Source organism: Passer montanus, unplaced genomic scaffold, assembly GCF_014805655.1.
Source record: "Passer montanus isolate IOZ18808 unplaced genomic scaffold, ASM1480565v1 scaffold1, whole genome shotgun sequence".
Taxonomy (NCBI): domain Eukaryota; kingdom Metazoa; phylum Chordata; class Aves; order Passeriformes; family Passeridae; genus Passer; species Passer montanus.
The window spans coordinates 10,271,580-10,287,351 of record NW_024356504.1 but is presented as its reverse complement, the minus strand read 5'-3'; the positions used below and the strand labels follow the sequence as shown (position 1 = coordinate 10,287,351).

Below are 15,772 nucleotides of genomic sequence, written 5' to 3'. Positions count from 1 at the left end.
GTCACAACGAATCTGACTCTCATATGTGTCAAATGTCCTTGTTTAAGTTTTGGAGCCAAACTATAAATCATTCTATACTCCTCCTGCTGCCATACATACCTAAAGTCTGTTTTCCATCATTCTTACAAAAAACAAGAAATGTTCTTTGCCCTTATCAAAAACCACTGCCCCCACTCAGAGGCTAGCTAGTTTCTAGCTAGTTTCTTGAGCTCCATCGTCCTGCTGTATAAATTGTCAGAAAGCAATTGATTGCCTCTCAGAGGCCCTTAGCAGCCTTTCTTCATTATCTCGAATTTCAGTTTTAGATGTTAACTTCATTGTTTAAATTTCCAATTTACATCAACACTGTAATTTTGAAGATTTCTGGTCATATGTAGGAGACACAAATATCTGCAAAGATCCCTCATTTTGCCTATGCTACTTTTAACCTCTTCTTTTTCAAGACACCTTCCAAAACTGTTCAGTGGTTCAGCTGCTCAGCTACCAAAACTACATCATCACCTTAAACGTCTTCTTTCCCTCTGTGACATCTGAGCATTTTTCCTTATACTTAGGTTGGGAGATAGCATACTTTCAAATCTCATTCAAGTATCATGGCTGGAGCAGCAATTCCCTCCCTCTCTGTGTTTGAATAGCACATTCAGACTGGGATCCTACATTCCAGGCCTGAACTCCTGCCTACTACAGACATCTGAAGGTTCCCATACATTGTTCTAAGGCAACCCACAATGCTGGCCACAAATCAAAATAGAATCATTTGCAGGTAAGAATCTGGATGTTAAGAAGTGTGTACTTAAAATTCAAGTGTGTACTTCAGAGGAGCACTATGAAGGAATGGGAACAGAATTGAGTCGGGCACAGCCAGAGAGCAAGAGGTTTTTAATAACAAAGTTCCTGAAACTTCCAGAAGTAAAATACACCCTACAATCCTGCAATATGGAATTTTAACAGGGATGACACAAGAATGTCTCAGAAAATCTGAAATTTGTCTTGTGTAATTCCCTAAAGCAGTTAACAAATGCTGCTTCAGTAAAGCCACTTGAATTAAAAGCATTACACAGAGAAGCACAGACCTGCAGACCTCTAAAGAGAAACAGCTTACTTTGTGGACTTCACTTCAGAGTACTGCTAATCACAGTTGCACTGCCCCCAGCCATTATTTAGCCATCTTCACAATCTTTTCTCACATGAAAGAGAGAAAATGGCTTATATTTCCTATCTGAAACTTATCTGAACAGACAGCTAAAGGCATAAGCCATCCTTTTCCAAAGTGCTAAGTAATCAAGAATTCACACAAAAGTCTATATAAAGTTCTTGTCACTCTATATAGAAGCATTGTATTTTTTTGCCTCAGCACTAAAATACAGACTTAAATATATAGGCTTAGACACATTGTATGAAATTTCAGCCCTAATATCATAGTCAATCTTACTTTAATCACATGAGAAAAAAACCCTCTTCCTAAAATGGACCAGTTTCCTGCATTTCAGAATTCTGCAAAGCATATAACCCTGAGAAATAGTTGTCACTGCTGAGACCTTCAGAGAAACATCATGTGCAAGGTAATCAAAGGAAAAGGGAGAAAAAATGTTGAATAAAACACTGTTAGAGAGTTAAATAGAGCTCAATTAAAAATTTATTAATTTGCATTTACTTAGCCTTTATTTTTTTCTCTTTCCCCAAAACTTGTTGTTATTGTCTAGGGATTAGGCATGCATATGATATAAAAACAAGTATTATGCTTTAAGAACAAGTATTGCCAGCACATCCCATATTTTATCATTCTCTGCTCTTGGGCAGTAAGCATTTTTGTTTCTCCCAGCAGAACCATTAAATATTATTTAGTGCTGTTTCAGTAGTAGTCTGAACTTAGACTTCACAGATGTATAGAAACCTGCTTGAGGGGAAAGCAGAGGGCAAGTCTGAGGTCAATGCCCACAAGTGGCAGACTGCAGGCAGGCTGTGCAGCAGCTGGACAGCTCGTACCCCACAGCACCCACCAGCTGCACTGCCCAAGAGACACCAGAACTCACCAGGCTGCTGCACAGCGTTCCCAGTAACTGTGAGAATCCTTAGGACGGGCACTAGGTACAGCATTTACCAATTTTTAAAAAACTCACCCCAGAATGTGTGCGCCCTTCCGAGCTGCTGGGCAGTGCCAGCTCACGGCAGAGATGCTCTGGGCAGAGCACAGGAGACAGGGCTTCTCTCTAGGCTGGACTGCAGGTTGTGGGGGAAGCAAAGTGGTAGCACTACTGCTGCTAGTGTTGTAACAAAAGAGGTTCAAAAATTATTTTGAAATAAAAACCTTAAAATCATGTTTGAATACAAATAATTATTTTGTTTGCGCCATAGCTTAGAAGCCAATAGATTAATCAGTGGTAAGAAATACTCCTGGATCTGGAGACACAATTCCCTGTCTTGCTAAAAAGAGCTGATCCTGATACAACTTTCATCATTTTGGTTACTAGTTTCCCTGCTAGTAGTCTCCCAAGGAGTTTGGGAGCACACCTCAAGAGTCAGCTCCCGCCAGCAGTATCCTGCTGGCAGGGTCCAACAGCCACTGGACTGGTGAACACAGGACCCTTGCAGGCACAGGGTATCCCAATGCCAGCTAGTCCTGGTCCTGGACCGAGACAAATGAGTAAGAAAAAATACATTGTAATATTGAGATAATTTTTCTTGGAGTAAAATTTTTTCTTCCAATTAAGATGCTTCATTAATTTAGAATAGTTGATTTGTATTATTTTGTTCTGAGGCAATATGAAGTTATGAAAACATAATAAAGGGTCATCCTTTCTGGTTTATTCTCCCAGTGTGTGTAAAGAGAAAATAAATTGAACTGAAGGCAAAAATACTCAGATGCAAGGTTTCTAAATTATTCTTGGATCACACAGTTCCTGTTTAAGAAAAAAAATTAAATTGTTGTATAGTTTCTTTTCAATTAAGCATTGTCAATACACCCAGTGTGGAGTTTTGAACAGTTCTCTATCTATCCATCACTGCACATTTTACGTGATATATATATATATATATGTATATGTGTGTGTATATATATATATGTATATATGTGTGCATATATATATGGCATTATTTAGGTGTCATTTTAGAAAGTAAATGTATCAGACTGGGTGTTTCAGCTGTGCAAAATACTAAATATGAATATTAAAAATAGAACTTTGAGATGCCTCTGGTAGACTCACTTAATTTAATCAGATTCAGAAGTGTCCTAGTTATTTATATAAAGAAAAACTATAAATTTAAAAATCTTTTTAATTAAATGTGTACTATTCTCCAGACAGTATGGAAATTTGATAGGATTTGCAAATATCCTTTTTCTGCCCCTAGTATTCACACACTTGCTACGGTTCAGTAGTAAAGACTATGTAATCCAAAAGAAACACTAAGAAATTAAGTAACTTTTAAGGACACATTTTCTGCTCTTCCTTGGTATATTTGAAGCACTGCAGAGTGCTTATACCATAGGATAAATATTTTCAGGGGATGTTTATATGCTTTTAGGCAATCCTAGTGAAAATGGCTTTTAGTGGGTCTATTTTAGACCCTATATAATTTATTCTACACTGCCTGTTATATCTCAGATATCTACTTTTTGTAGACTCACAGAAAAACCGGGTTGGAAAAAAGAGATCAGTGGCCACCTAGTTCATCTCGCTGCCCAAGGCAAGATTGCTATACCTATTTCCCAACAGATGTTTCTTCTAACCTCTTCCTACAGACCTTCAGGACAAATTTCACAGAGTCTTCTGATATTCTATTACAGCTCTCCACTATCTGCTTTAGTAAAATGTTTGTTCTCATATCTCATCTGGGTGAGCCCATTTCTTCCATCTTCACTTCCTGTCCCACCCACTCTGGACATAGAGAACAAAAACCATCTTCAGCATTCAGCTTCTAGTGCTCCACCAGCCACTTCACTTCTCTTTCCATGTGTGGACTTACTCCAGGGATCCTGCAAAGCTCCTTAAAGAGCTCTGTTGAGACATCCCTAAGAGGAGCACCTATCATCTGCATTCAGAAATACCTCCTTTCAAACCAAAAAAAGAAGGCTCTTGTTCTGAAGGAAACATTTGGTAACAGTACTGTAGTTGCGACTTTGATTTGTCCTCTTTGACCAATGCCATTATTAGACAGAGTTATTAAATATTTGAGTCACACAAGGCTCTGCATTTACTCCTAAATTTTTATTTCTGACCTTGACAGGTTTTGTTTATTTTTGCTTTGTTTTACCAGGAGGATGATCATCAGTTTTTTGGATTTGTGTTACAAAGTAATTTTAAAGAGCCAATTCTAGAAGCAAATCAGACAGTCTCTTGAAGGAGTAAGAGAAAGATGAAGATTGGTCTGCATGTTTACAAGGTACTGATATAAATTACAAAGATAGAGGGAATTAGAAGGGATGGAGCTTTGAAGCTCAAACTGAGCTGGGTGCTTCTGAGACTAAAAATATAAGGGTTTTGTCCTTTTTCTCAGAGACTTGTGGAAAAAAGAGGAAATTAATTAAAAAAGGGATGGAAACACTTTAAAATAGAGCAGCACTGGAAGGATGGTTAGAGATCCACTAGATGCTGCTGAGACACAAAGCAATGGAAACTTGGGTTCTGAAAATGCAATGTAATGAGAATTTCATAGCAGAAAGAGGAAGGAGAGAGAGAACATCTGGGGCTGATAAATTACAACAATAAATAGCAGGGTGGATGAATCAGAATTGTGGATTTCCAAATTATATTAAATATGGCAGGGAAGGTTTTTACCCAGATTTCCTTAACAAGTGCAAAATAAAATAATTATTTTTTTTCAGAGCTGAACATAATTTCAGAAGAGCACAAAATGGGACCTGAAACCACCACTCACTGGTGAAAATAGAATAGACAAAAATAAGGACTCAATAATCAGTAAAAGACAACAATCCTTAAAACACTGAACACCCATGTATTTGGTAAAACATCAGTGACTCTTTCAACAAATAGAACTCATACTGAATAAAAAGAGATCAGTATATTTTGCAGACATTGGACAAACCCAGTATGATTGAATGATGATTTCTATGTCTATGTTTGCTATTTCATTAATTTCTTCACTCATACCAAATTTTCAGATGTTCCCATCCAAATTCTACATGTTTCACGGATAGAAATCTACAAAGAATAAGCCTACAACTAGAAAAATGGAAGTAACACACCAGAATTATTGAGCTTTGGGAAAAAAATCTAGAGAATTTGAATGATATTGCCCATCTCCCTACAATATGATGTTCAGTCAGAAATGTCAGCTGTAGATTTTAACGGTCCAAGTTTACTCAAAGATTCTTTTTTTCCCACATTTTAGAATAGTTCAGCTTTAGGATTTTTTCTCTTGTATCAATGTGATCTCTTAAGTGCTCTAAAGTATTATGCTAAAAAAAAAGCCTAATGGTATTTCTTCTCTAGTATGTCATACTGTCTTCATAACACTGGTTGTCTCAATTTAGAAGTGTGAATAAATATTGTTCAATTTTTAATTCGGTTTTTCTTCTGCTGTAGTCATTTTGGCACCAACAGAAAGTCTACAGGTCAAATACAGCACTCTTGAGGAATCCCACTGCCTCCCACCTACATAAGCTGTTATCAATGAAGAAAAAAAAGGCAGAATATGTTTCTGTTACTGGAAAACAATCCACAATACTCTTCATGATATTTAGCCCAAAAGACACAATATGTTTTCCCACAGATGAGCTAGGACTGGAGTTTAGAAAATGAATAAAGTGAAGGAAAAGACATTAATCCACAAGACTGTCACAGTTCTATCCACAAGGCTGTCACAGAAAAATAAGGTCAAGATTTCTGCCTCTTCTGAAAAGAACTTATAAAGGACTCACTTCTCCTGATTATTAACAGACTATTTCTCACAACTAAGGGCAGGATTAATTTAGCTAATCTCAGGTCTTCAATTTCAGGAAGCCAAAAATGATAGAGAAGGATTTGTAAAATATAATTTAAAGGACAAAATTCAGTGCTAAGCTATGTGGGTTTGCCCGTTAAATATGTTGTGTTCTCTCATGAACGTACAAAACTGGAATTAGAATTCACATGCTGGAAGGATGCAGTGCAATGTGGAAAGCAGCAGCTCTGCCATGTTTAGAAGTCAACAACAGCCAATTGTCCTTAAAACTGCTTGGCATTGGGTAGTGCACTGATAAATATTGTGAAGTTTTTCTAGAAATCTTCATTTTAAGAATAAAATAATCTGTAATTGATTTTATCTTCTCAGCTGTTGATGATTACAACTTCTGAAACTTCAAAGCAAGTTTAGGTTTTTATATGATAATTTCAACAAAGGTTTCAGTGCTCAATAATAAACTACCCTTGCCCCTATATAAAGTATTGTTTCAAACAGCTAATAGGTTATATATTCTTGATATGCATTTATCTATATAATTTTTCTGTAAGTCATCGTATACTTTTCATTTTTTTTTTATTTTTGGCACCAGATGGTTGCCGTTGTTTTCCTAGAATTTTACTAGAATTCTTCTGATTAGACAATGCCTTATGCAAGCTCTTAATTCCCCTAATTCCCTGTCCCACTCCCCTTGATACTTCCTTCAAAATAATAAAAACTTTCTGACAAACTGAAGACAACCAGTTTAAAGCTGCTTGTCTCTAACTTGCCTCCCTGTGTCTAAATACTTCAGCAAATATTCAAGATCACACAAACTAGGCTCAGCAGAATAAAGTATCAGGGTGTCAGTCTTGACAGCAATCCTGTTATTGTTTTGCATTAGATTTCAGAGTAATTTTTAGCACAGCCTTTTTTCTTTTGTACTTGACATCAACACATTGGTCAGGCATGACAAACAGAATAAACAAGGTAGGTGCAGTTCAAAAATGCAACACTAACATCAGCCAATATCGCTCAGGAGTCTGACACCATAACCACAAAATAAGCATTTCTGGAAAAAATACAGTTGAAGAGGTTTTCAGTAGGGACAGAAAACTCCAGCCCATTTTCAAATATTGCTGAGCGAGTAACAACAGCTTTCTCAAAGTGGAGCTGAACAAACAGCCCAATCCCAGGTAATTAGTACAGTGGGATTCTTTTAAACACATACCTCAGACAAGCAGCAGAGAAGAAATCCATTTGAGAAAAGATGCTGACAGAGCTTGAAGTCCACCTGGCAAATTTCTTGTGCTGTTTGAAAAAGCAAGACGGTTCAGATGATGAACCGAGCCATAGCTACAGCATTAGACCCAGTCCTGGTCATGCAAGTCAGGGTAAGAGCTGCCAGCAGTGCTCCTGACCAGAAAGGCTCAGGGGAAAGGGAGGGAGAGAGAAAAGAGAGAGCTGCCTTTCTTCCTTTAGTAAAACATTGGCGTTTAGCCTCTAAGCAGAGCTTCTCTATGGGAAGGGAAACTATACAATCCTGCAGTGCTTGTTTTAGACTTTAATATGTCTTCCATGAGAAGGAACAACATGACCTCTCTTACCTTCCAAAAAGTTCAGGGGAAAATAGGTAACAATAATTTAAACAAAATCCCCCACTCCAGCAAAAAGGCAAACACCCAAAAATATAAGACCACTGAAACACATCTTGTAACAAAATGCTGAGATGCCAAAAAGAGCTGACTGCAGCTTGAAAAACATTTTTGCTTCAAAAATATGCTGAACAGTAACTATAAATCAAGCACTAAAAAAAAAAAAAAAAAAAAAAAAAAAAGCCCCAAAAATTTTTAAAAAAAAAAAAGAAAAAAAAAAAAAAAAAAAAAAAAAAAAGGAAGGGAGGAAGGGAGCTGGGGCAGGGGATCCATGATCCATGCTGACTGCTCACATAATTGCACTAAGGTCTAAGATTTACCATCCTCCTGGCTTACCTGATAAAACTGGAATTTCAAATGCATTATGAAAAAAAAAAAAACCAACTCCAAAAAACCCCCCAAACCCCCAGGAGATAGTGATGATGAAATGCTTGAAATGCTAATAAAGGTGTTTAGATTCTCAGTTCCAAAAGATTAAGAAGTGTTATAAATTGCTGCATGTTCATCGAGAAGGGGAAAAAAAAGCCACCTCTGCAGTATCCTCTCCGCTTTGTTCTCAGCTTCCTGTTCTGAGACTCACTCTATGGTACCTAATACAAACCAGCAAATAGCAGGGGAAAAAAAGAAAAAAAAAGAGGGGGGAAGGGAGGAGGGTAAAGAGAGACAGAAAGGAGGGTAAAGATAGAAAAAATAGGGAGAGAAAAAAGATATTAAGCCATCACCTTAAAGGACAGCCCCATCTATCGGTAAAAGCAAAGAACCGGCTGTTAAAGATCGCTTTTTTAGATATTTCCTAACCTAAACGAGACTGAAAATCTGCAGCTCCGTTTTCCTTCAGGGAGGAACAAAGGGCAGGGATAGTGCTGAGAAGTAGATTTCTTTATCCAGTGTTAAATGAGCTAAGGTTTTCAGTAATTTTAATTTCTTTTCAGTTAATTACTTGTCTCTGAAGCGTGTGAAGGAAATAGTTTGTGTTAGTCTCGGCCCCTTAAGAAAGCACCAGAAACCTTTCCAGGTCAGCCTCTGACATGTCACAGATAAATGCTACCTGTCCTCTGTCTCCTTTTACACCTGCCCACTGAGGACAGGGGGGAGATTCAACCTCATCAGTCATGGGTTCAGTCACCAAAAAAAGGGTTCCTGAGCCTGAGTCCCGTGACGTGTCCATCCATTACAGCCTGCACTGTTAATCACACTGCCTGGTACGACTGCCACGTCAGCTCTATACATTCCCCTGGATTCAGATGGCAGCTGCGCAGCCAAATCTGGAACCCAGACCAAAAAAGGCTCCTTTTTAATATTCACACTGCTAAGTAACAGTAACTGCTAACACAATGAACCCCATCTGCATTGGACCAGCCTCAGCTGAGCTAAATCAGACAGCATTCTGCATTTCTCATTTTGCTGTACTGAGCAATGAAATAAGAGTGGGGATGGCCAGGAGTGAACACTTGTGAAAGCCCCAGTGCCTGCCTCGCTGGCTGGGGGTGGGCACAGACTGGCAGGAAAGGAAAGGAGGAGGCAGTGACTGCCAGTGAGAGGTGCATGGAAGGAGGGCTAAAAATAACATTGCATTTCTTTCATTGTTCAATGCCATTTCTGCATCTAAAGACAGAAGAATATGAATCTAATTAATACCTGTATGCAATGAGGCATATCTATAACAGACACTTTATGTTAACCACTGATTCTGTGGCCCCAATCAATTTTAATGAATTTTATGCCTTAGAGTTAATTCCAATATGCTGATATGGCTTTTTTTCTAATATTTTTACATCATGATGTTTTCATTGCTTAAAATTTGCTTGAATCCAAGCCATGTGAATCAGAATTTTTCCACCTCCCAGTGGTGACATGAGGTGCTTGTCCCTTCACAAGAAGCACTTGGAATTCTCTCAGTATAACACCTAATTTTCCAGTATTTTTCAGTACAGAATGTTATGAACAATTGTTCTAATAATGAAATCTAACTGCACAGTTTTTAAATATGTTGTCTTCAAATATTGCAGTGATTAAAAGGACACAGCAAGCGAGCGTGTGACACTAAATATTTAGTTAAAACACACCATAATAGATTCAAATACCAATACTAAAATGCTGACATAGAAATGGCAAGACCAAACTGGACACAACCATTCAACCTCTATCCTTTGAATACATCAGAGCTCTGATTTACAAAGACCTCACATGCTTTCCTCTTTCACTGCTGTATGATCACCAGTCTCTAATAAAGTTTTTCTGCTAGCACTACTGGCAGGTTGCTAAGTGGCTCAGGCAGGTCCCCTTTACCCAAGAGCAGTTTTGAGTCTATGATCTTCAGGTAGAAAGAGCTTTAAATAATTTTCTTACTATTAGCAGTTGGTAGCACAAAGTTCAATTGTTTTGGTTCTTTCTTAGGTACAATTCTAAAGGCAGATTTGTGTGTTTTTCATATATTTGCAAAGCTTTTGGGATCATGTAGAGCATTTGCTGGTGACAAATTACTTTGTAGCACTAGTAACACACCTGACTCAGAAGCCTAAAAAATTTTAAATACTAAACAGATGTTCAGATACAATTGCTGATGCCAACTGATCATTCCCAGAAATCTTTCTGTTCATGGAGGATGTTTCTGGAAATGATGAATTGTCTGGTGTTTATAAACACAGATTTATTCCAAGGTTAAAGGTAATATATTTGCTCCTCATCTTGAAGTTTTAGTATATGTATATAAAGTCCCTCCAGTCTTTGCTAGACACATATGGCACTTTACAGTCATAGTTCCTTTCAAATACTGCACTTTGAAATGAAATAAACAACACAAAATTAAACACTAAACTAGGAACAAATGAACCAAGATATCCTTCTTTAAGCACCAGATGTTCAGCATAGATGCTTAATATGACCACTGACTTTGAGAAATCTCCAAGTATCATAAACAAAATGCTGAAAGCTGTTTTTTCCAAGCAGATTTCTCATGGCTACAACTTCACTGCTCACAGTATAATTAGGTGCTCAAATTCAGTTCCAAAAGTTTACATTGTCAGGAAAATTGATAGGGTTTCTGATTATCTTAACAAGCTTCTTTGGTGGCTTCTTGAACCAGACTGTCATGTGTTATGGGGTTTGAAAGTGATTTGATCAACACAACAGCAACTTCTTTCCTACTGATAAAGAGCTATATGCCATGAATTCTTGTATTTTAAAAGTTTTATATATTGCACCACAACTGAAAAAAAGAAAAAGGTATAGATTTCTCAGCCACAGCTGCTCCAATTCTAAGATAGACACAAAGTTAGTAAATAAAACATGTTCTCCCTTTCCTCTCCTCCCCAAAATCTAATATTTTTGCCTTTCTTACCATCTGTAAATAAATAGTAAGCTGACAGCTAGTCAAATCGTTTTTGAAACCAAGCAAGTCCAGGATACTCATTGCATTCCGTTTGGAAATCTTTGAGCAGTTCTTTGTGCAGGTGAGGTGACAAATCCCTCCCTGGGTGCCCAAGGAGGAAATGGGCATGGGCAGAAGCAGCCATCCAGCAGGCACCAAGGAGAGCCCCTCCATGGCATGCCCAGCAGGGACACAGCTGCCAGGCACACTTCCAATGCAGCCATGAGCTTGCAATCCTGCAGATTTCAGATTCTGCAGACCTGGTCACTTTGCATTAATGGGGATCTGTGGTTCATATAAATTTTGACCAGTCCTACCTCAGGAACACTGTGTAAATATTTAAGAGCACTGGTGAAGAGCAGCCCAGTGAGTTTTTGGCTCAAGAGCCTCAGTAATCACCAGGCATTAGGAGAGTCTATTATTCTTCAGTACATGAAAAGATTCATTTGGAAGTCCTTCTCTAGTGCCCCTCTGCAGCACAGTTTCCTTTCTGAAAAGACCTTATAGTGAACTGAAAATGAATTAAAAAGATAATGCATGTTTATTTGTCTCTATCTTTCAGCATTTTTACTGCAACAAACAACTATGTTTCAGCATTTTTTGCTGCAAACATAGTTGTGTACAATATAGAGAAACCTTCAACATGAACCTTAGATGTTCAGATGTTCAGTCATGGCAGGTAAACCACATGAGCAATGATTCAGAATGGTATGTTCAATTAATAAAGTGTTAAGAGCAATATATAAATATATATGTGTCTTTTTAATGAAAGCTTATCAGGTACATTTCAATTACCAAAACATTTCAAACAAATCTCCCTTGATTCTGTACAGCATCTCTTTCTAGTGTTCTAGCAATGAATTCTGTGAATTACAGTGGGTGTGGAAAACAGCTAATGAAGTAATTAATCTAATAGACAAGGGATTAGCCAACCAAGATCCTCCGTGGACATGCTGGTGAACATCATGATCCAAGGGACATTTTCTAAACTTGTGAACCAATTGTACTGCAGTCACAGAAGTGCTATCCAATCAGTTAAAGATGGGAAAACCTCATAATGGAGACCCAGGACCTGAAAAATGAGACAAACTGTAGCAATACAGAAGACTGCATCCAACCAGTTTCAAGGAAGAGTAAGGAAAACCTTTGAATAAAAAAGCAGAGTAACTTTTTGCACAAGGAACAAAGCACATCTGCCAGCTTCTAAACATCTATTTTCAGAATAGGTATAGCACATTTCTACAGCAATAGATTTTTGACACATTAGGAATATTTTTGTGTACTAGACGCAAATAAAAATTGGCAGTTCTAGACAGTGAAAGATCTGCATTTGTGAGCCCAAACTTACATAGGAAGCTTGTCAACTATACTACTATAGTCATATTTAGTTGTTACATGACTAAACTAAAACACTAATATGTTTAGCTCTTCCTTTTCAATTTAGCACTAATTCAGCATATGTGTGTCATCACAATATGTATCTCAACTACTCAACTAAAATGGACAGATAAAACCTGAGATCTGAATAACTTATTTGACACACTTTGGAATTGTTTCCCTGCTTGTCAGTTTTAGTGTAATTTCCATAACTATAAAGAGAGCAAAGAAACTCCTTTGCAGTACCGAAAATTCTAGTGCTCAAAGAAGAAGTGAAGAGAAAAATTTGTCAGAAAATCCAGCTGCATACTGTGATTTGAGGAAATATAAAAAATATTGAAAGCAAGATACTGATGTAGCCATAGATTGGACAATTCCAGTAAACGCCAGAAAAATACCAGAAGGAGGTACTGACCACTAACAACCAATATCCTGCGTTGTAGTGGGTTCCAAACGTATTTAACAGCTCAGATTCAATTTCTCAGACCCAAAGTGATATTCCAGAATATGGGATATATGAACACACATAGGATACACCATCTTCTAACACTTTGTAGTGACTGCAGCTTGCTATGCTGGGAAGTACTGTGTGCCCTGTTATGAACCATGATGCAAAAAATAAAAATAAGACTTCCAGAAGATCACTATACATTTAAAGACAATAAGGATATATTTTTCTTCTTCTAATTGAATAGATATGTTATTAATACTCCTTGAGCCTGTAAGAAAATACCTCAAGCACCCACACTTGAAATGGGATGGAACACAGTGTACTCATATATAATAGCGTAACTATTTTAGAACACTTCATGCAGCAAGAGACAAAGAATGTGAAATACATCATTACAATAATTCATGGTGCCTAGCAGTTTTGTTCTAAGTTCCTATACTATGCTATTATTTTAAGTTTGCTTGAAAGACATACTTCTGTACTTGGAAGTCTGAAGTGGTATCTACAAAATATTATACAATGTAATGTGCTGCATTGCAACAGAGGTGTTACCAAGATTCCAAAAATGAGCTACACTTTCTTGAAGCTAACTTTCACAATGTAATTAATGAAGGCAGCAGCCTGGCATATCTAATAAAATCACAGCACAGTCTATATGACTGTCATTACACACACACACAAAAAAAAAAAGTAACTGGTAAGGTAAGACCATGATGAAAAGACAATTGACTGCTTGGCAGTTCTTTTCCAGAGAAAGAGAGCTTTCAAAGACAATAAGAAAATGATAAAACAATCCACTTCACTTTGGAACAAGTGTTGAAATTAAAGTCTATTAGTGATTTCTAGAACAATGTGAAGAACAACTAGTTTTTTATGGGGAGGAAAAAAACACATTTAAAGGGCTTCCAAGTTTCCATTCTTCCCATCAACATTAGTTTTAATCTGATATTAATACATAAACTTATATAAATATCCAATCTTATTTTGATTTAAGGGACCTTGGCATTTACAATTAAAGTGAGCAGTTATCTATTAGACATGAAAATTTTTTCAATGCCATATTGCAAATTGTCAACAATTTTGCATTCTTAATTTACTATTTTGATACTCATTAACATAATAAAAACACCACTATTTTAAAGTTCATATTCAAAGAAATCTTGGCAGTAAGCTGTTAAATACAGTGAATTGAGAACAATGCTGACCAAAGTTCCTCTCGGTTTTGGTTTGTTTTTTTTTTTTACTATACATTCCCTAGTATTTTTTAATTCATTAATGTATCTTAAATTTGTATTAATTTTCACAAATTGCTGAGTCCCATGAAGGAGACTCACTGTACCACAGGACAAAAAAAAGTTGCTGTCCAAGGTACTGCACATAAAGACGAGTGTTCCAATTAATCTCTCAAATGTGTTAAAAATGTTTTCAGATTTATTAGTTGTCCTTAGAAAGCAAGCTAGCCTTGCTGAAATTCCTTCTATGATACTGCAGTATCAGTGTTATGCTGTTACTTTCCAGGGCCTCTTCTACTGCATTCCAGTATGATCAGACATTCCAGCACCTGACAATACCCAGTGTGTATAATTAAGGACGAACCTGTTCTAGTCTTTGTTACAGACTGATTTTCAGCAGGGCTGAAATACAAAAAAAGTCTTTGAATTCTACATGGTACATGAACAAAAGCTACCCTCTAATATAAATCTAGCTCTCATGTACCATTCTGGCATTCTGCAGAGCAATCACTAAATGTAATTTTATCTGCAGTATTCACCTTACATACCTCAGAAGCATAAAGATTCACACATTCATGCAGTACATAGCAAATAGCATCCTGGGTTTAATTGCTGCTTCAAAATATAGCCATAGAGTATAAGAAAATTAAATGCAATTTTTGTTTCTTTTGTTACATTTAATAGGAGAAGCATATTTGTAATTTGCAAGGCTAAAAAAATGCAACAGCCAAAAACTGCAGTAAACCTCTCAGAGCTAATAGCAATATGCAATAATGCTTTCCCACACCATCTTCAAGCAAATGGATTTAATTCACTGCTTAATCAGTCAAATTAACACTAATCCCCATATGGTTAGAAAGGATGTTTCTTAACAAACCCGATTTATGGTTTATTTATTTGCAAAGTGTTTTAAAGCTGAGATGCTTAGAAGAACTACTGTGTTAATTCAATCATGCTGACAGAGCTGGTTTCACCTAAGAAATTATCTCTGCAATTCACAGCATGGCTGACAGCTATCTGCATAGAAAAGCAGCACAGTAACCATTTAAATCATGCAAAAACACTCACCCAAGAAGATGTAGCAAAGATGAGGAGCCAGCTTCCAGACCCCATGAAGCTGAGGGAGCAATCCAGCAGCTTGCTCAGGCCAGCAGTGTCTCTCCTACACTTGACCTAGACTGCCTTACATAATGAGGAAGCAGTGCTGTATCCTGTGTGGAGGAGCAGGCTGAATGTCATCACTGGCAGAAGTAGGGAGAACTGGCAGCAGGCAGGCTGGTAGTTAGCATGGAGATCACGAAGTCTGCTTTCCCTGACTGCTCTGGGAGAAAACACAAGAACAGCTCAGAAATGCTGCTGTCATTGCTCCCCTGGAACGAATGACCGGAAGGAGCGAGGGTGTTCCAAATGTGAGGCAGACAGCAGGAGCTGAAGCTGCAGCTGTACCTGCTCCAAGGCAGGCAGCAGAGCTCCTGTCACACGGTGTCTGCAGGACTGCTCAGCTGCAGCCACAGCACGGCAAAGCAGCGGGACACGCGGCTGCTGCACACCTCTGCCGGGCACGGCTCACTGCGGTGAGTACAAGGGAAGCGTTGGTACGAGAGGAAGGCTGGGATTAACTTCCAAAGGGAGTTGCTGTTCCCTCCAAGAAATCTTACAGCACGCAGGTTAGTTTCTGGAAAGTAACTGTTTTTTACCTGTTGTACATGGTGTTACAGGGGTTAAACTGCTTCTATTACAGAGGTTTGATTTTTCAAGAAAATTATGGGTAAGATATATTATCTGTTGTGAAGATATTTGCAGTAATTTC

At 37.6% G+C, this 15,772-nt stretch overlaps 1 protein-coding gene across 4 annotated transcripts in view; it reads right to left on the bottom strand.

Annotated features, from left to right (window-relative positions):
• Nucleotides 1-15,507, bottom strand: part of SCN1A (sodium voltage-gated channel alpha subunit 1) — a 90,264-nt gene extending 74,757 nt beyond the window's left edge. For all 4 annotated transcript variants that reach the window (XM_039720174.1, XM_039720347.1, XM_039720086.1 and 1 more), the window contains exon 1: nucleotides 15,031-15,507. The gene's annotated coding sequence lies outside the window, so the exon portion shown is untranslated. The remainder of the gene's footprint in view (nucleotides 1-15,030) is intronic.
• Between the last annotated feature and the right edge of the window lie 265 nt (nucleotides 15,508-15,772).